Source organism: Lampetra fluviatilis, chromosome 47 (assembly GCF_964198595.1).
Source record: "Lampetra fluviatilis chromosome 47, kcLamFluv1.1, whole genome shotgun sequence".
NCBI classification, from domain to species: domain Eukaryota; kingdom Metazoa; phylum Chordata; class Hyperoartia; order Petromyzontiformes; family Petromyzontidae; genus Lampetra; species Lampetra fluviatilis.
Genome location: NC_136321.1, coordinates 3795734 through 3817517, shown reverse-complemented (window position 1 = coordinate 3817517; position 21784 = coordinate 3795734). Strand labels below are relative to the sequence as shown.

Here is a 21784-nt window from a genome sequence, read left to right as displayed (position 1 = left end):
CAACCCGAGTTTGCTTCCTGCCCCGCGATCAATATTCATTGGCGAAGATTTGAACCGGTCCTGGTCGTCCTCCAGGTCTACTCGGCCTCAAATGACTACCCGATGCGGTGTGTCGCGAACGTGAGCACCGCTGCCCACACCACCCCCTCGTGTGCCGCCTACAACGGGAGATCCTCGCCTTTGTTTCAGTTTCATTTATTTGGTAAAGCCCTGTGAGCCATTCGGCTCTTGAGTCGGGTGCAACCGCAACAAACAAAAAAAACATGAACAAGAAAACATCTTAAAGTGACTATGCGCAAACAGAAAAATCCAGGAGAAAAAAACTGCAAAGTCTTCCAGAAAAAAAGCACCGCACACCGACTCTGTGCAAAAAATCCCAGTGGGATGCAAGTCAAACAACAACAACAACCACAAGACGTGTGTTGGCGCAGTGGGGAGCACGGGGAGGTGCATCTGCCTGTCATCTGAGTCAGCTAACCCTGAACACCTGTGCCTGCCCTCTGACCTCTTGCCAGCGGCCAGCCTTGCACACTTCACTCGGCGCCTCGAGGTGCACCGAGCCTGGCACACGCGCTGTGGTCGCGGTGAACGCGCTGTTCGCTGCGCGCTGAACTACGTACCCGAAAGAACCGAGTTCGATTCCCGCTCTGAACCAGTCCTGGGCCTCCCCTAGGTCGACTCAGCCTCAAATGAGTACAGTACATACTCTTCGGTTCTTTCGGTAAAGTCACGTAGGTATAAAAATCAATCAAATATACCACGACGTTTCGATCGCAACACCAGCGGAAAAAATTATCCAGCAGTGGAACTGGTGAACCAGGAAGAAACAGATGAAATGAGTACCTCGTGCGATGTGTGGTCAATATCGCCACTGGGGAGACAAAGGCGGCCGAGCGTGGCCCTGCCCACCAATAGGTGCTTGGTCACAGCACTTGCCCCATAATACAGGGGGGGGGGGGGGTTTGGGGGGTGAGATCGCGTAAAAGTAACACTGGGCAACAAAAAAATAACTATTTTTCTGGCCTGGACTTTTGCAGCTGTTTTAGACAAATTTCGGGGTGCTGATTCCAAATCTGATCTCAGATTTGCTCTATCACATCTCGTTTTTATGCTCTCGGCATACCCCATTTTCATTGATTTTACCCGAAATTAACTCTGTCACTTATGATTGCAAGTTGTTGCGAGTCAGTGACTGCTTTAGTGTTAAAATATGGTGCTGTATTTTTAGGATAGTGTGTTTATAATATCATTTTATGTAGATATCCACATTTGTTTAATATTTTTCTTCTGCAGTTTTTATTGGAAATGCAAGATTTGATATCTCAAAAACCTGTTGTGATAGACAAAAACTGATGCCAGATTTGGAATCAGCACCCCAAAATTACCTTAAAACCGTTGGAATACCTTATGCCAGAAAAAAGTGTGTTGACCAGTGTAATGAATGTGTCGTTAACCCCGCCACCACCCGACACAGCCAATTAGTAAGTTTTGTCACGTAAACAGAACGGGGCAAATTCGTTACTAGTACAGCACTAGTGTGTAGTGTAGTGTATAGTGTAGTACACTAGTACAGCAACACCGGTTGCGTGTTGGAGAGCCAAGCCACAACATTTACAATCTGAGTACGAAGTTTCGCCGGTAATTCCAACTCGCTTCATCATAGTTCTAGCGTCATCAGCGTTGTAATCACTGGCGAAACGTCGTACTCAGATTGTAAATGTTGTGGATTTGTTCTCAAACACACCGGTGTTTCTGTACTAGTGACGAATTGGCCACGTTCTGTTTACTTGACAACCCTTACTAATTGGCCGTGTCGGGTGGTGGCGGGTTTAACGACACATTTATATATTTACGAGATCTAACCCACAAAAAAACAACCTGTATTATGGATGATATTTGTCGCGAAAGCCTCCTACCACGTGTCAAGCAGCACTTGCCCCAACAATCGGTTCAGGCTATACGGGTGATCTTTGTCTTTGTTACATATGCTGTGCAAAATATGAGTGTGTGAGTCGTCAGAGTATGTGTGTTTTGTGTGTACTGCGTCTGGGTGTGCACGTGTACGCGTGTGTCCACCTTCTTTGTTCATGTGTGCAAGCGTTCGTTGTGTGTGTGTGTGTACAATGTACAGCATCTGCGCGCATGTGTGTCAGTGTACATGTGTGGGCGCATGTGTAGTCGTGTATGTTCATGAGTATACGTGGGTGCAATTGTGTACATGTGTGTGTGTGTATCTGCGTGCGTGTCTGTTCATGCGAATGTCTGTACGTGAATAACACTGGACCCAACATCCGGTGCAGGCTATACGGGGCACCTTTATCTTTGTAAACGTGTGTGTCTTTGTATGTCTATGCGACTGTCTAGATATGTACGTATCTTTTACGTTGTTGATGGATCCATTACAATTTTTAGATACATATATCCGTGTATATGTGTGTGTGCATGAATTCTGCACACTGCATCGCGTATAGCGATCGGTGGCGCAGTAGTAGCGACATTATCAGCGCGGAGTCTTCCGACAATGGTTCAGGTGGGGTCCCGATGTTGGATTCGTCTCAAACGGTGGTTATCAAGGGAGGGGGGGGGGCGAGGTAGGCACCCTGTGCCCCCCACATTCGTCACGCCGCTACGGACACGAATGCACGTGCGGCCGTGTGCGTGCGTGACGTGGTCGCGTGTGACCGTGTCTGGGTGTGTGTTTCTTCGCACATGTGTGTGTGTGTGACTGTGTCTGGGGAGACAAAGGCGGCCGGGCGTGGTGTTGGCCACCCATCCCCTTCGTGTGCCGTGCTGGCATTCATAGGTGCTCGCTAACAGCACTTGCCACAACAGTCTGTTAAGGCTATACGGGAGATATTTGTCTTTATCTCTGTATGTGTGTCTATGACAATGTTTGTGGATATGTATATGTACATGTGTGTGTATGTCTCTGTACATGTGTGTGTATGTCTCTGTATGTACGTCAATGACATGTCTCTGTGTATATGTCTCTGTACATGTGTGTGTATGTCTCTGTAGATGTGTGTGTGTATGTCCCTGTACATGTGCGTGTATGTCTCTGTACATGTGCGTGTATGTCTCTGTACATGTGTTTGTGTATCTATGGACATGTCTCTGTGTGTGTGAGACAGATTGAGTGTGTGTGCGTGTATCTATGGACTGTCAAAATACTAAAATGCGCGAATCATACGCACTACACGTGTGTTTGTGTGTGCACGTGATTGTATGCTAACAGCACTTGCCCCAGCATTATATTGATGCTACATGGGGGGGGGGGGTGGCGGTTCTTTGTCTCTGTTCGCGTGTGCAAACAGTGCAAAGATGAAGACCCCCCGTATAGCCTCGACATACGTTTGCGGGCAAGTGCTGCGAGCCCAGGACTGAATCAGGCATTCGTCACCGGCGTTGTTGGCTGTGAGCGGGAATTGAACTCGGATCGCCGGGACATCGTAGCCCGACGTGGCGACCACCCCCCCACCAAACAGAGACAAAGATCACCCGTATAGCCTCAACGGACTGTTAGGGCAAGGGCTGTTAGCGAGCACCTCTGCAGGCCCTCACGTCACACGAGACGGTGTCTGGCCAGGATCACGCCCGACCCCCTTTGTCTCCCTAGTGGCGATGTAATAATCGCACCTTGTAGTCAAACAGTACAACACGCACACACACACGCACGCGCGCGTCAATGAAAAACCCCCAAGCATTGTCGTGGTATGTTCTCTCTCACCTTGTGGGTCTTGTCCAGCGCTTGTGAAATAAATAAAGAAAACGAAATTCTATATATATAAGACGTCCGCCTCGGCTGGTCACCTACACGGATGTAATGATATTCTAATTGAGTTGCAATTATAAATCGTTAGGCCGATACGCTAACCGCCTCTAACGCTGACTCGCTCACTCAGCTCCCTTAGCTGTGGAGTGGAGACTGTGTGTGTGGGTGAGTGGGTGTGTGTGGGTGTGTGTGTGGCCCTTTTGTCCTATAAGCGCCCGATCGACACGCCACACATCGCTCGCCCCGTGATGTTCAATCCCAAACTGTCGTCTCCTCCTTTAGCTCATCCCGCTGCCGCCGCTGCCGCTGCTACTGCTGCCGCTGCTGCCGCTGCTACTGCTGCTGGCGATGATGCCGCCGCTGCTGCCGCTGCTGCTGCGTCTTGCTGCTGTTCCACGTCGCATCATCGTCGCCGTCGCAGCAACGATTCCGACAAAGGCCGAGAGGAGAGACGAGGCAGGGTGACCGGCGTCCCCAACATCTAGGGGCTCGGTGACGATCGTCTGTTGGGGCTGTACCGCATTCGCCTACGCGCCAACACCCCCCAAACACCCCCCCACCACACACCGCATTTGGAGTAGTGAGCGCGCGTGTGTTCACCTATCCCTGTCCCTCCTACAACCCCACCCATCCACCACCAGCCTTGCCTGCTCAGCCACCCACACGCGCGCGTGCGCTCTTACCGTCAGCCGCAGCCTCTCCCGTGCTCCCCCCTCCCCTTCACTCTCCCCATTCTCCTCCTCCCCTCTCTCCCCACTCTCTGCCCCCCCCACCACCACCACCACCGCCAATCCGTCCGCGTTCACGGACTCATCGCACGCGCGTTGACGTCAGAAGGGGACCGACCACGGTGCCGAGGTAATCAGAGAGCGAGGCGAGAGCGGAATACTAAACGCGGCTTTCATTCACAAAATCCACGCGCGCGTGCCCGTGTCTCCGTGCGTGCGCGTGCGCGCGTGTACGTGCACGTGTGTGTGTGTGTGTGTCGCTGTGTGGGGGAGCGGTAGTGTAGTGGTGAGCGCGCTACGCCGCGCTACGAACCCGGCGGCCCGAGTTCGATTCCCGCTCACGGCCGACAGCGGTGACGATTTATCTGAACCGGTATTGGGTCCTCCCCTAGGTCGACTCAGCCTCAAATGAGTACCTGGTGCGGTGCGTAAAGATCGCCACTGGGGAGACAAAGGCGGTCGGGCGTGGTGTTGGCCACCCAGCCCCTCGTGTGCCGAGCCGGCCTTCATAGGTGCTCGCTAACTGCACTTGCCCCAACAGCCCGTGTAGGCTACAACGGAAGACCTTTTGTCTTTGTTTGCGCACGCACAAAAGATAAAGGTGCCCCGTATAGCCTTCAACAGACTGTCGGGGCAAAGTGCGGTTAGCGAGCGCCTATTAAAGCCGGCACCTACGCGCGAGGCGTGGGGTGGCCAGAACCCCCCACGCCGCCCCCCTCCCGGCCGCCTTTGTCTCCCTCGTGTTGATGGGCTGTTGTTGTTTTTTACATCGAACGAGGTATTCATTTTAGGCTGAGTCGACGTAGAGGATGGTCGCTGTCAATGATGTTGGGCGGTGAGCGGGAATCGATATCGGGTCGCCGGGTTCGTAGCGCAGTGCGCTAACCACTGCGCCACCACTCCACACAGACACAAAGGCAAAGATCCCCCGTATAGCCTTAACAGAGTGTGGGGCCAAGTGCTGTTAGCGAGCACCTATGAAGGCCGGCACGGCACACGAGGGGGTGGGTGGCCAACACCACGCCCGGCCGCTTTTGTCTCCCCAGTGCTGATGTTTACACACCGCACCAGGTACTCATTTGAGGCTGAGTCGACCTAGGGGTGGTGTCCAGAACCGGTTCAGATAATCGTCACCGGTGTTGGCCGTGAGCGGCAATCGAACTCGTGTCGCCGGGTTCGCAGCGCAACGCGCTAACCGCTGCGCCACCGCTCCCCACAGCATCACACAGACACGCGCGCACGCACTATGGCGAATTCAGTAGCAGTGTGTCTCCTTTGTTTAACCAAGATATTAAATATAGGCTGGCTGAGACACGAGATGCATTACCTCGTTTACAAAGGCGACCTGGACTCAAATATCAATAGCACTGCCCTGCAAGGAAATATATATATATTATAGACGACGTTTCGGGCAAGGAGCCTTCATAGCACAACGATGGTCATGGCATCTCTGCTATGAAGATGGCTGTAATCGATGCTATGATAAGCAAGGGTCATTGCCCGAAACGTCGCCTATTATATTCACTGTTGTTGTTTTTCCCGTTTAGGGCAACTGTGTTCTTGTTGTTGTTGTTATTGTTGACGAATGTGCTCGGGTTTCTTTTGTTGCGAGTGTTTGTGCACCACTGCCGATGCAGCAGCAGCAGCATTACGACAGAAACCGTGGGTTAGTAAGTGGCGCGTGTGTGTCGCGGTTGTGGGGAGCGGTGGTGTAGTGGTTAGCGCGCTGCGCTCACGGCCTACATCAGTGACGATTATCTGAACCGGTCCTGGGCATCCCCTAGGTCGGCTCAGCCTCAAATGAGTACCTGGTGCGGTGTGTAGCAACATCGCCACTGGGGAGACAAAGGCGGCCGGGCGCGGTGATGGGACTTCCACTACCTAGTGTGCCGTTCCGGCCTTCAAAGGTGCTCGCTAACAGCACTTGCCCCAACAATCTGGTAAGGCTATACGGGGGATCTTTGTCTTTGTTGTTCCGAATGTCGCATCATCGTCGTCATCATCGACATTTTCAATCGAATTGCAAGGAGTCTCAGAGTTGCAGGAGGAAGCGTTGCGCCTTCAAAGGATGGAGCGGTGGCGCAGTGGTTAGGTCAGCGCACTGCGCTCCGCTTATGTAAGCCGGTGGCCGCAGAATTTCATAGTTCGATGCCTGGCAAGGGCTACCATCAGTGACGAGTGATACCTAAATCTGGACAGGTCATGGACCCCCCCCCCTCTCCCAACCGGCCCTCCCCCCATCCAGCCCCCCCCCCTCATGGACCTACCCCCACCTCTCCCCAGCCCCCCCAGTGCCCTCCCCCCCACCTCACTCCCCTCCCCCCCTCATGGACCTACCCTCTCCCTCCCCAGCCCCCCCACCCGTGCCCTCCCCCCATCCCGCTCCCCCCTCATGGACCTACCCCCCCCTCTCCCCAGCCCCCCCCCTTGCCCTCCACCCCACCTCACTCCCCCCCTCTCCCCAGCCCCCCGTGCCCTCCACCCCACCTCACTCCCCCACCGTTACCGATGATAACGTTGATGTTGCTGATGAGTATCACTTAGAATCAATTTCCCCTTCGCTATAAAATATGGCCAGATGAAAACAAAAGTATTCACGAAGCGGTCATTTGTCGATCTACTGCTGGATGAAGATACCTCCCACACTCTAACTAAACTCTGCGACTTGTCTTTATTTCACCAGGTAAGGCTCACTGAGCTGTACAGCTCTTATTCAGAAGCGACCTGGCAATCACAAATGATAGCTCAGCGAAGTGGCTTATCAAGTGGAAATTCATAGAAGCCACGTCGTTGATTTTAAATGTGGAGGGGAAAACCCGGAGGGCCCGGAAGAAAATTCACACGACCACGGGGAGAGAGAGACGCGAACTCCAAATATACAGCAGCAGGCGTCAGGGTCGGGATCGAACCCACGACCTCCTGTATACCAGGCGAGGTAGTTAACATCTCATAGCCACCACATAGCCGTGGTCGGAGCTTGTTTTGGCCGCTACCACACTTCACCACACTGGTCACTGCCGATTGGTGAGCCGGGAGGGAGCCTTAGTAGCGGGACACGTGTCACTCGCCGCCACTGACGATCCAACAGCAACCGGGCTTGGTGCATCTGCTGCACTGACAGTGGTGCAAGAGGCAGAGCCAACAACAGAACCCAAGAACACTGCCTCGCTCTACCACTCTGGCCTCTCTGTGTGCTCTGCATGAGGACTACTGCCAGAAACGTCGCCTATTATATCCTCTGTTTAAGGCCACACAGTGTTATTAAACAAATGTGTTGAGTCGTGACTTAAATCTTTTCTATGGGTCTGTCGGTAAAGCCACGGAGATAGAAAAATAATAAAAGTATCACGACGTTTCGATCGCAACTCAAGCAATCGTCTTCAGGTGGCTTTACCGAAAGACCCATAGAACAATGTGTTGAGGTTAAAACTAGATATATGAGCATTTTTAAATCCTTTATATTAAGTTCACTTGCTTGCGTGCTTACGACCGTGCAAATCTTTCGGTCGTTTTTTAACCCCCTTCCCGTGATCCAATCGAGCTGACATTTTGCACACAGACTCGTTGTGCGTGACAATTTATTTTCGTGAAAAAAAATTTCCATAACTTTACACTTTTTAGGATTTTTTTTTTTATATTTAATTACCAATTGCTTAATGCTGGCAGGCAATCATCTGACCCATAGGTGGCAGCCATCTCAAGCCAGAGGACGAGAGGACTCTAGCCGCCACGCATATAAAGGATTTATAGTGAAAAACATTGTTTTTACGGGTTAATTTTTTATTTTTACCAGGTGTGACCCACTGAGCTACAAAGCTGATTTTTTTTCTTCAGAAGCGACCTGGCCACAAATGATAGCTCAACGATGTGGCTTATCATCATGTGGAAATATATCGCAGCCAAAGACTTTAAACGCGTGACGTTGATTCTAAATGTGGAGGGAAAAACTGGAGGCCCCGGACAAAAATGCACCTGGTTAAAAAAAATTGTAAAGGGTAGCCGTGTAGGCATCTCCAATGGGGAGACAAAGGCGGCCCGGCGTGGTGTTTTGCCATATCAGTCCATCGTACATGTATCGTGCGGGCTTCCCTAAGTACTACTCGCTAACAGCACTTGCCCCAACAATCTATTTAATCTTCTTGGTTCTTTCGGTAAAGTCACGTAGAAGGGAAGTAATACAATAATAAAAATAAAACATAATAAAATAATATAATATTATTTTATTACTTCCCTTCTACGTGACTTTACCGAAAGAACCAAGAAGATGAATCCCTGCAGTCACGAAAGCTTTAAATCGAAATCTATTTAATGCTATACGGGGCATCTTTGTCTTTCTATGTGCGTGTGTGGGGGAGGAGGGGGGGAGCGGTGGCGCAATGGTTAGCGCACCGAGACCCGAAACCGAATTCAACCAGGAACGGGGAGGGGGGGGGCGAAGGGCCGCGACCAATGGCGAGTGAGATCCCAAACTTTTCTTTCCTTCGAAAAGTTTCGTCTCGTCCAGGGCGCGCGCGGCTCTGCGAGTCTCCGTTTCGAGAGGCACCGCGAAAGCCCGGATCAATCCGTCCTTGAATGATTTGGGATTTTGTTTTTCTCCTCTATCCCGCCGCCCGCCCCCCCCCCCCCCCCCCAGCCGGTTTAGATAAAGGAACATTAAACATTTAACAAGTGCACTCGAAGTGGCGCATGTGTCCTCCTCCCCTCTCTCTCTCTCTGTGTCTCTGTCCAGGTGCCCACCGATGCCTGCACGGTACGCGAAGCGTTCTATCGCAATCGTACGTAGCCAACCGCGCCAATCGGAGGTTTGCGGGCGGTCAGGACAACAAACTAAACACAGCAAAGAGCAAGCCCTCAAGAAACGCGCTTCCAATGTAGATGCGTAGCTCCTAGTGGCTTCCTCGTATCGGAAGAGCGTTCCAGACGGCCGCAGGAGCGCGTCTGAAAGTGCTGCGCGATGCGGTGACCGCCACTGCCTCCTGTCCGATGGCCGAGCCAGAAGCCGCCGCCGCTGCTTCGAGGATGAGCGGAGTTCGCGTGATGGTGGTTCGTGATCCTTGACTAGATCAGCAGCGAGGTGTCGTGGTTCATTCGTGGCAAGCGCTTTGTGTGGAATGAGTGCGACCTGAGCACAATGTATTCGTTCAGCAAGCGAAGTCTAACGCTCCACACAACGCCTAACACTGGCACCTAACCCTAGCCATAATATCACTCGACCTCTCCACATATCGCCTGCTACGGGTACCTAACCCTAGCCGCAATCGAACCTTAACCCGAACCCCCCCACCCCACGTCCCACACACAATGCCTACCTCTGCTGTCTCAAAGCCCCTATGGCCACGGGACGCAGAATTCTCTCAACATCTCAGCCGAGATTCCCTCTCCACAAACAAAGCACATCGGTCAGACCCTGCTCGCATGCCAATTGGCAAAGCTCACTCTCTCCCTCTCTCCGTCTCTCTCCGTCTCTCTCTCTCTCTCATTCTCTCTCTACCTGCCTAGCCCTACCATATCGCTCTCCCAATTTATACACACACACACAAACACGTGTTTTAATGCACACGTTTTAAAAAAACACAAATCATCCCGATGTTCAATTCGGCATTAAATAAATTTAAATGTGAAAACACACGAGAACATGAACCCTCTCTCTCCCTCCCTCCCTATATTCGTTTGTTTTATTATTATTATTTTCTCTGTCTCCATCACGATGATTATACTCTTATAGTGGTGGTGATGGTGATGCGTTTCTTTTTCCCATCTCTCCCCTACCTCTCTCTATCTTTACTCTCTCTACTCTCTCCTCTCTCTCTCTCTCTTTTCCTTTGGCTCTCTGTCTCTCCACTCTCCTCTCGGCTGCCGTCTCTCGCGGTTGCCACCTGTCCCGGTTTTTTCTAGGGAATCGTCGTGTTGCTGTGAATTATTATTATTTCTGCTGTTACTATCAAACATTATTATAATAATGACACTGTGAGACGATGGTCACTGTGAGATATTCACTGTGGGATCTTCCTGGTGAGATATTCACTGTCAGATATTCACTGTCAGATTTTCACTGATATATTTACTGTGAGATATGCACTGTCAGATTTTCACTGATATATTCACTGTGAGATATTCACTGTAAGATGTTCACTGTGAGATCTTCATGGTGAGATATTCACTGTCAGATATTCACTGTCAGATTTTCACTTATGTATTCACTGTGAGATATTCATTGTGAGATATTCACTGTCAGATTTTCACTGTGAGATCTTAATGGTGATATAGTGACTGTCAGATGTTCACTGATATATTCACTGTGAGATATTCACTGTGAGATGTTCACTGTGAGATATGCGTGGCGAGATATTCATGGTGAGATATTCACTGTGGCATATTCACTGTTAGATATTCACTGTTAGATATTAATTGTGAGATATTAATGGTGATATATTCACTGTGACATATTCACTGTTAGATATTCACTGTTAGATATTAATTGTGAGATATTAATGGTGATATATTCACTGTGAGATGTTAATCGTGAGATGTTCTTCATTTACTTTGCATGACACGTCCCGGATTTTTTCGTACCTCATTGGTGGCAACCACCCTCTCTCCCTCTCCCCTCCCACAATCCCTCACCCTCTCCTCCCATCTCTCTTCGCTCTCCCCTCTCTCTTCTCTCGCTCTCGATCACCTCCCCGCCCGCCCTCTCTCTCTACCCTCATCGCAAAGGCGGGCTTGCGTGCACTCATTTCCATTGACGTCAGAGCAGCCCACGTCACGACGGGGAGGTTGAGTGGGGGGGGTGGCGTGGGTGGTGGAGGTGAGGCTGGGGGGGGGGATTGAGGGGAGGGGCTGCCCACGATGTGTGTCTAGACATGGGGACGAGTTTCCCGATCCGAAATAAGTCAATAAGGCTGATTCACCGGGTACTCAGGCTCCGCACTACATAATAACAACAACAACAATCAGGATAAAGCACATGTGTATATCGGATGCGGCTCAGTTCTGTAGGATTCCGATTCAATTGCCGCGCCGGAAAAAACGAACCGTGGGAACGCTTCACCGATCGCAAGTTCTCTTGCGCTAATCCCTTCCTCCGTTGCAGCATCCATCCTCATATTAACATAATACTGACAATTATAATTATCATCATCATCATCATTGCTGTAATGGTTACACGCCGTTTGTTGATCCACAGCTGGATGAAGGCGTCACTCCACGCCGATTTGGCCGTGAGGTTCCAGTTTGACCATACTTCCCCACTCTGGTCATGGGGTTCCAGTTTGACCATACTTCCCCACTCTGGTCATGGGGTTCCAGTTTGACCATACTTCCCCACTCTGGTCACGGGGTTCCAGTTTGACCATACTTCCCCACTCTGGTCATGGGGTTCCAGTTTGACCATACTTCCCCACTCTGGTCACGGGGTTCCAGTTTGACCATACTTCCCCACTCTGGTCACGGGGTTCTAGTTTGACCATACTTCCCCACTCTGGTCATGGGGTTCCAGTTTGACCATACTTCCCCACTCTGGTCATGGGGTTCCAGTTTGACCATACTTCCCCACTCTGGTCACGGGGTTCCAGTTTGACCATACTTCCCCACTCTGGTCATGGGGTTCCAGTTTGACCATACTTCCCCACTCTGGTCATGGGGTTCTAGTTTGACCATACTTCCCCACTCTGGTCATGGGGTTCCAGTTTGACCCTACTTCCCCACTCTGGTCATGGGGTTCCAGTTTGACCATACTTCCCCACTCTGGTCATGGGGTTCCAGTTTGACCATACTTCCCCACTCTGGTCATGGGGTTCCAGTTTGACCATACTTCCCCACTCTGGTCACGGGGTTCCAGTTTGACCATACTTCCCCACTCTGGTCATGGGGTTCCAGTTTGACCCTACTTCCCCACTCTGGTCATGGGGTTCCAGTTTGACCCTACTTCCCCACTCTGGTCATGGGGTTCCAGTTTGACCATACTTCCCCACTCTGGTCATGGGGTTCCAGTTTGACCATACTTCCCCACTCTGGTCACGGGGTTCCAGTTTGACCCTACTTCCCCACTCTGGTCATGGGGTTCCAGTTTGACCATACTTCCCCACTCTGGTCATGGGGTTCCAGTTTGGCCATACTTCCCCACTCTGGTCATGGGGTTCCAGTTTGGCCATACTTCCCCACTCTGGTCATGGGGTTCCAGTTTGGCCATACTTCCCCACTCTGGTCATGGGGTTCCAGTTTGACCATACTTCCCCACTCTGGTCATGGGGTTCCAGTTTGGCCATACTTCCCCACTCTGGTCATGGGGGTTCCAGTTTGACCATACTTCCCCACTCTGGTCATGGGGTTCTAGTTTGACCATACTTCCCCACTCTGGTCATGGGGTTCTAGTTTGACCATACTTCCCCACTCTGGTCATGGGGTTCTAGTTTGACCATACTTCCCCACTCTGGTCATGGGGTTCCAGTTTGGCCATACTTCCCCACTCTGGTCATGGGGTTCCAGTTTGACCATACTTCCCCACTCTGGTCATGGGGTTCCAGTTTGACCATACTTCCCCACTCTGGTCATGGGGTTCCAGTTTGACCATACTTCCCCACTCTGGTCATGGGGTTCCAGTTTGACCATACTTCCCCACTCTGGTCATGGGGTTCCAGTTTGACCATACTTCCCCACTCTGGTCACGGGGTTCCAGTTTGACCATACTTCCCCACTATGGTCATGGGACTCTAGTTTGGCCATATGGTGGTCACTGTGGCCTGCCGAAGCGAGGGTTGGGGTGATCGGGCCAAACCAGAATCGATTCAGACATCACTCGCTACTGATGTTAGTCGTCGACTGGAATCGAACTCAGGTGGTAAGACACACGCAACAAGTCACTCATTCTCGCCGCGAGGTGCCAGAGGACGATGGCATTGACGTTGAGCCGTGTACTGCAACGAGCAACGGCTGTACCCGTGTCTGCACCACCGGGAGGGGAGTTGAGTCAAGGAAAGTTGTACGTATGTCGAACTTCTTTCGCACCGTACGTAGTCAATCGGAGTGGTGTGCGGGGGAACAACCACACTAAACACAAAAATGAGTTTTCAATTGAGGCGATTTGAACGCGCAAAGCTCCTGTGGCGTGCTAATGCCGGCAGGAAGAGCGTTCCAGAAGCGCATCCGAAAGCGCCACGCGAGGCGGTAGATTGCTCCGTCTCTCTTCCATTGTCAGCCAAAAGGCGTCGCGGCCGCTACCCTCTGCCCCCTTCCGCTTGTCCCTTACGCCTGCCCCCTGCTCCCTGCCCCCTGCCCCTTGCCCCCTGCCCCTTGCCCCTTGCTCCCTGCCCCCTGCTCCCTGCTCCCTGCCCCCTGCCCCCTGCTCCCTGCCCCCTGCTCCCTGCCCCCTGCCCCCTGCCCCTTGCCCCCTGTCCCTTGCCCCCTGTTCCCTGCTGCCTGCCCCCTGCCCCCTGCTCCATGCCCCCTCCCCTCTGCCCTTGCCCCCTGCCGCCGCCGCTGCGATTGTGACCGCAGTCCGCGTGACGGGCAGTAGAAAGTCAACACACCGTGATGAGTGGCAGAGAGAGAATAAGTATAACCCGTAAAAACAAAGTTTTTCACTATAAATCCTTTATATGCGTGGCGGCTAGAGTCCTCTCGTCCCCTGGCTTGAGATGGCTGCCACCTATGGGTCAGATGATTGCATTGCACCATTAAGCAATTGGTAATTAAATATAATATTTTTGTCCTAAAAAGTGTACAATTTTGGAAAAAAAATTTCACGAACATTCATTGTCACGCACAACGAGTCTGTGTGCAAAATGTCAGCTCGATTGGATCACGGGAAGTGGGTTAAAAAACGACCGAAAGATTTGCACGGTCCTAAGCAAGCAAGCGAACCTAATATAAAGGATTTTTAAAAAATCGCAGATCGGCCACCTCCCTCCCCACCCCCCAAGGAGGCTTCAGATCGCACACGCGATGGGCCTTCTGTGGACTTCCTGGACGGTGAAAGAAGGTTCACGTCAAATTTCGATTTAAAGCTTTCGTGACTGCAGGGATTCATCTTCTTGGTTCTTTCGGTAAAGTCACGTAAAATGGAAATAATAAAATAATACAAATAAAACATTAGAAAATAATTCTCACGACGTTTCGGCCACAACGCAAGCAGCCGTCCTCAGGTGGAGAACAGGTCTGTCGAGAAGACAGAGTCTGAATTCAGACTCTGTCTTCGAAACGTCGTGAATTCAGACTGTCTTCTCGACAGACCTGTTCTCCACCTGAGGACGGCTGCTTGCGTTGTGGCCGAAACGTCGTGAGAATTATTTTATTATGTTTTATTTTTATTATTTTATTATTATTTCCATTCTACGTGACTTTACCGAAAGAACCACGAAGATGGTTCACGTCGTCCGTGGGACGTTGCTGGGAGCGGCTCGTGGAATTCAAAAGGGAAGGGGCCACCTCGCCATCGCTTCCTCCTCCTCCTCCTCCCGCGACATCCCGACACAATCGTTCTTACCGCATTCGTCGGATTATAGGACGCACCTTTTGTCCCTCCTGTATTTGAAATCAAACGTTTGGAGCGGTGCGTCTTATAATCCGGTAGGTATGCGTGTGTTTCTGCGTGTGGCGAGCGGTGGTGTAGCGCTACGAACCCGGCGACCCGGGTTCGATTCCCGCTCGCGGCCGCCAACACCCAGTGACGATTATCTGAACCGGTCCTGGGCCTCCCCTAGGTCGAACCAGCCTCAAATGAGTACCTGGTGCGGTGTGTAAACATCGCCACTGGGAAGACAAAGGCGGCCGGGCGTGGTGCTGACCACCCACCCCCTCGTGTGCCGTGCCGGCCTTCACAGGTGCTGCTCGCTAACAGCACTTGCCCCTCCGGTCCGCTCATGGATCTTTGTCTTTGTGACGGTAACGACACGTGCTTAACGTTACAAACCTAAGCTGTGATCGCCAATTCCTCTTTACTTGATACAGCAGTCGTGCTGTGACGGTTCCACTTGAAGACGGAAGCTTGTGTTGCCTCCGAAACGTCGTGATTTTTATTTTATTTTTATTTTACTTTTATTAATTAAAATGTTTTACCTACGTGACTTTACCGAGTAAACCTAAGAATATGTGATAGCAAGGTCAACCATCTGTCGAGCCAACATGCAAAGCTGGGCCAACGTTGGCACGTCCCATGTTTATTGGATGTGCGCTTTGTTACGGGACGGGGGGGGCTTTTTTTCCGCACGGCAAGCACTGGATGACTCCACGGGATGTATGGAGCATTTAAAATCCAGACGTAAAGGTGATGCGATTGTGTACCCAAGAAAGGCCCGAGCCTCATTTTCACGAGGGTGTCGCTACATTTTGGGATGTTTTGGCCGTGAATTCCGCTGTTGACGAACGAGAGTTCGGCTTCGTTCGGGAAGAAACAGGAGACGCCCCGAGAAAACCCAGCGCCTCGCCTGCTGCAGACGAGGGTGTAAGTGGGGGGGGGGCTCACACTCAGCACCGCCACATCCTGGCCCCCACCTCACTGCAGCCCGCGCCTACAACCCCTGGCAAGCCCAGAGCGTTGCAGGTGGTCACCCGAAGCGGGTGCTAACCAGGCTCAACGCCTGCTTAGCTACCGAGATCGGACGTGGCTGGCTGCGTTAAGGTGAATGATTTGGCTGTAGCCGCGCACATCATGTGCACAACAAAGATCCCCCGTGTAGCCTTTGCAGACTGTTGGGGCAAGTGCTGTTAGCGAGCACCTATGACGGCCGGAACGGCACACGATGGGGTGGGTGGCCAGCACCACGCCCGGCCGCCTTTGTCTCCCCAGTGGCAATGTTTACACACCGCACCAGCTACTCATTCGAGGTATGAGTCAACGTAGTGGAGGCCCCAGACCGGGTCAGATAACCGAGTCCCGGAATCGAATTCTGTAAAAATCCGGGTTCGTAGCGCAGCGCTAACCGCTACACTCCCCGCTCCCCACACCAGCACTACGATGACACACACACAGAAGGAGATATCTGGTGCGGGTGCTCTGTGAATTTGCAGGATTATCAATGATGGTGACGGCTTGGGGAGGCCTTCATCCAGCAGTGGATTGATGCGGATGATGATGATGACGACGATGGTGCAGACACGGCCCACCACGTGAATGTACTTCAAAGGCAACGACCCCCCCCCGCCCCCCGTGTCGCCTTGAACTGACTGTTGCGGACAGGGCTGTTAGCGAGCACCCTTTGAAGGTCAGCGCACCACACGAGGGAGTGGTGCGGCCAACACCTCGCCCGGCCGCCTGGTTCATAACGCAGTGTGATGACCGATCCACCATCGCGCACAAAGACAAAGACAAATATCCCCCAGTATAGCCTTTAACAGACTGTTGGGGCAAGTGCTGTTAGCGAGCACCTATGAAAGCCGGCACAGCACAAGAGGGGGTGAGTGGCCAACACCACGCCCGGCCGCCTTTGTCTCCCCAGTGGCGATGCTTACACACCGCAAAAGGTACTCATTTAAGGCTGAGTCGACCTAGGGGAGGGCCCAGTACAGGTTCAAATAATCGTCACCGGTGTTGGCCGTGAGGGGCAATCGAACCCGGGTCGCCAGGTTCGTAGCGCAGCGCGTTCACCGCTACCGTTCCATCATCGCACACACACGCACAGACACGCACACACGCACACACATACACGCACACACATACACGCACACACACGCACGCACCAACGCACAGACACGCACACACGCACACACACACGTACAGACACGCACACACGCACACAAATACTCGCACACACGCACACGCACACACACACGCACACACGCACACAAATACTCGCACACACGCACACACGCACAGACACGCACACACGCACACAAATACTCGCACACACGCACACACACGCACAGACACGCACACACACGCACACACACACGTACAGACACGCACACACGCACACACGCGCACACACACCCACATACACACGCACATGCACACACACGCACACACGCGCACACACACGCACAGACACGCACACACATACACGCACACACGCGCACACGTACACACACGTACACGTACACACACACGCACACACGCGCACAGACACGCACACACACACGCACACGTACACACACGCACACGTACACACACGCACACACGCACACACACCCACACGTGCCGTGCACGCAACATCATTGTCAGAACGAAGATTCCACGCCACTTTGGTGTGGGTGTTAGGTGAGGTGGGGGACCCGGGTAGCCCAACCCTTACTCGGCCGTATAGATCAGCCCCCCCCGCCCCATCACCCACTCACCACCTCCGCCCACCCCATGCTGTATTATTAATACAATTTATCTGGCTGGCTGGCTGCAACGTCCAGAGGACATGCGGGCCGCGAGATGTTGTTTGCAAAATACAAACCTCAACACATTCGTCAATAGCACTGCGTGTGGAGTTAAAGGGAAATAATAAAATGTAATCGATAGGCGACGTTTCGGTGCAATGGCACTAACTCACGGCACATTATGTTGTGCCTGCACCACCACCAGTTCCAACGAAACATCACCGAATAAATGCGTTCCTCTTACCCGTTAGCTCGGCGTGTTTATGATATATTACGAAGACGGAAGCTTGTGTTGCCTCCGAAACGTCGCGATTTTTTATTTTTATTTTATTTTACTTTTATTAATTTTAATTTTTTAACCTACGTGACTTCACCGAAAAAACCTAAGAATATTCATCCTTGCAGTCACGAAAGCTTCAAATCTAGAATATATTACGGTGATACAAAATATATATATAGACGTTGCGATGGAGCGATGCAAATCCGCTGCACCGTGAGATTATCGATGTTAATCGATTCGACAATTCGTCGTTGCAGCCCCAATAATATTGATTGTTTCTATTCAATAACATATTCTGCTGCCCCCCCCCCCCTCTTCCCTCATCGTCTGGACATCCATTCTCCCCCAGCCGTCCGTGATGTCGACTCCATGCCCCCTGTTCGCGTCCAGGACCAAAGCACATCCGATTAGCACAGTTGGCTAGGTACGGTGAGAAAGAAGTTCAACGTACATACGTACCAAGGATATCCTCTATTTCATCTGCCTCCGCCTGCCGTCTCCCACTCTCTCTCTAAAACAAACGTCATCACTGCGTCTGTGCAGTGGCTTCATATGCGGTCGCATTTAGATCCGATGTAAGTACACATCGCGTTGGATGCACACACGCACGCACACGGAGCAATCTACTCGTGCGTAGAGATCAATAAGCCCACGTAGCAAAATGTAGACTGACATAGAGACTCACAGACTCACATAGATGCCCACGGATTCACATAGAGACCCACAGACTCACATAGATGCCCACGCATTCACATAGAGACCCACAGAATCACAAAGAGACTCATAGACTCACATAGAGACCCATAGACTCACACATAGAGACCCGTAGACTCACATAGAAACCCACACATAGAGACCCATAGACTCACATAGATACCCACGGATTCACATAGAGACCCACATAATCACAAAGAGACCCATAGACTCACACAGAGACCCATAGACTCACGTAGAGACACAGTCTCACATTTAGACTAATCAACTCACACATAGCGACCCATCGACTCACACAGAGTACCACATAATCACATAGATACCCATAGATTCACATAGAGAACCACAGACTCACATAGAGACCCATAAACTCAGACAAAGAGACCCATAGACTCACACATCGAGACCCATAGACTCACATAGAGATCCACAGACACACATAGAGACCCACAGACTCACATAGAGACCCATAGACTCACACATAGAGACCCACACATAGAGACCCATAGACTCACATAGAGACCCGCAGCATCACGTAGAGCCCCACACATAGAGGCGCATAGACTCACATAGAGACCCACCGAGCATCACATAGAGACCCATAGACTCACATAGAAACCCGCAGCATCACATAGAGGCGCATAGACTCACATAGAGACCCACAGAGCATCACATAGAGATCCACACATAGAGACCCATAGACTCACATAGAGACCCGCAGCATCACGTAGAGACCCATAGACTCACATAGAGGCGCATAGACTCACATAGAGACCCACAGAGCATCACATAGAGACCCATAGACTCACATAGAGACCCGCAGCATCACGTAGAGACCCATAGACTCACATAGAGACCCGCAGCATCACATAGAGACCCACACATAGAGACGCATAGACTCACATAGAGACCCACACATAGAGACCCACAGACTCACACATAGAGACCCACACATAGAGACGCATAGACTCACATAGAGACCCATAGACTCACATAGAGACCCACAGCATCACATAGAGACCCACACATAGAGACGCAAAGACTCACACATAGAGACCCACAGACTCACATAGAGACCCATAGACTCACACATAGAGACCCACACATAGAGGCGCATAGACTCACATAGAGACCCATAGACTCACATAGAGACCCACAGAGCATCACATAGAGACCCACAGACTCACATAGAGACCCACAGAGCATCACATAGAGACCTATGTAGGCTCCTACACAAATGATTATTCCCACTCTTTCTGAATGGCAGTGCGATTCAACGGCCATTCTTATTGCGCTCATTCCGGGATGCGTTTCTCCAACGTCTCCGAAGCAGGAGAATAATAACAACAACAATAACAACAACAACAACGACAACAATAATAATATAACATAACACTCAACAAAGTAAACGACCATCGTAGACGTCTCCACAGAACTGCGGTCTCGTCTCATCTCGTGTTAACTCGAGGCCCTGATTAATACTATTAATATGCTATTGATATACTATTAATACTATTGATATACTATTAATATGCACGGTGGTACGCCGTGAGCTCGACTGTGCATTGCTTCTCAGCCGAGACCGTGAACAGCATAACAAGCATTTGTCTCTGCACCCCCTCCCCTCCCCACTACTACCCCACCCCCTCCCCACTACTCCCTCCCCACTACTGCCCCCCCCCTCCACCCCCTCTACTCCCACAATGATAGACGCTGACGTCAGTGTGTGGGCGGGCCTGACTCACGCGATCAGCCGCGCTGCATTCTAACTGCGTCCGAGTCAAGCGGTTCACGCGCGGCGGGGAGACAAAGGCGGTCGGGAGGAGGGAGGGCGGTGACGGCGAGGGGGGGGGGGCAAGCAGCACACAAGACGACACACACACGAAGAGAAAGATCCCCCGTGTAGCCTGTAACAGACTGTAGGGGCAAGTGCTGTTTGCGAGCACCTATGAAGGTCGGCACGGCACACGAGGGGGTGGGTAGCCAACAGCACGCCCGGCCGCCTTTGTCTCCCTAGTGGTGATGTTTACTACACACTGCACCAGTTACTAGTTTGAGGCTGAGTCGACCTAGGGGAGGCCCAGGACCGGATCAGACAATCGTCACCGGTGTTGGCCGTGAGCGGGGAATCGAACCGGGTCGCCAGGTTCATAGCGCAGCGCACTACCCACTACACTACCGCTCCCCACACACACACACGTGTCCACACACTCACATTTACACACATGTACACACAGGCAAATAGTGATCCAAACGATCGCTCAATGTCACATTGGTTCGACATGTCTTCGTGTGAACATGAATGTGAATGCGCGTGCGTTTTATAATGCGGAGGAAACGAACGTGGATGTACGGCGCGTTTGAGAATCCTCCACTGGATGAGGACCCCCCCCCCCACCCACCCCCGCCTCCGATGCCGCGAGAACGATCAAAATCGTGTGGAATGCACCGGAATATTTCAGAGGCTGAGCGAGGATGTTGAGGTTGGATAGCGCGTGGATTTGGCGACCGCCAATGCACGAGAGGGTGTTCCTATAGGCTGCCGATGTTCAATGAATGTGTTAAGCAAAGAGTCCCTTTAATACAGACTACACAGTACTCGTCGTGCATGAGGCTACGTTGTGGGTAGCAGAGGGCGGTGAAGCAATATATATATACACAGTGTGTGTCCCATAAGTCTGGAATCATAGAAAAAATAATGCAAAAAATGCAGTAATAACGCTTGTATTCACAGCACGTGCTGAACGTGTCCACCGTTGTTCACGACACACAACTCCAGACGAGATACAAAGTCAGCAAGCACACGGCTCAATTGCATCAGGAGCGGCGGTGTTAGGTGCCTCATTAATGTGCGGCCGCAAATGTTCAACGCTCTGAAATGTTTCTCCGCTTTGACCAGCGCCGCCTTGAAATGACCCCGGAGATTTAAAAAAAAAAATCCCCAGTTGTGTGAGATCGCGGCTTCATCGCTGGCCATTACACAGGCACTCG

The 21784-nt window shown here is 51.6% G+C and overlaps 1 long non-coding RNA gene across 3 annotated transcripts; it reads left to right on the top strand.

Annotated features, from left to right (window-relative positions):
• The first annotated feature begins 4510 nt into the window (after positions 1 to 4510).
• Positions 4511 to 20604, top strand: LOC144947887 (uncharacterized). Of its 3 annotated transcripts, XR_013640116.1 has the most exons (6): positions 4511 to 4630; positions 6325 to 6440; positions 9230 to 9543; positions 16507 to 16700; positions 18429 to 18503; positions 20504 to 20604. It is a non-coding gene; the product is annotated as an uncharacterized LOC144947887 (long non-coding RNA). The 3 variants fall into 3 exon arrangements; XR_013640114.1 differs by lacking the exon at positions 6325 to 6440; XR_013640115.1 differs by lacking the exons at positions 6325 to 6440; positions 9230 to 9543.
• The last annotated feature ends 1180 nt before the right edge of the window (positions 20605 to 21784 follow it).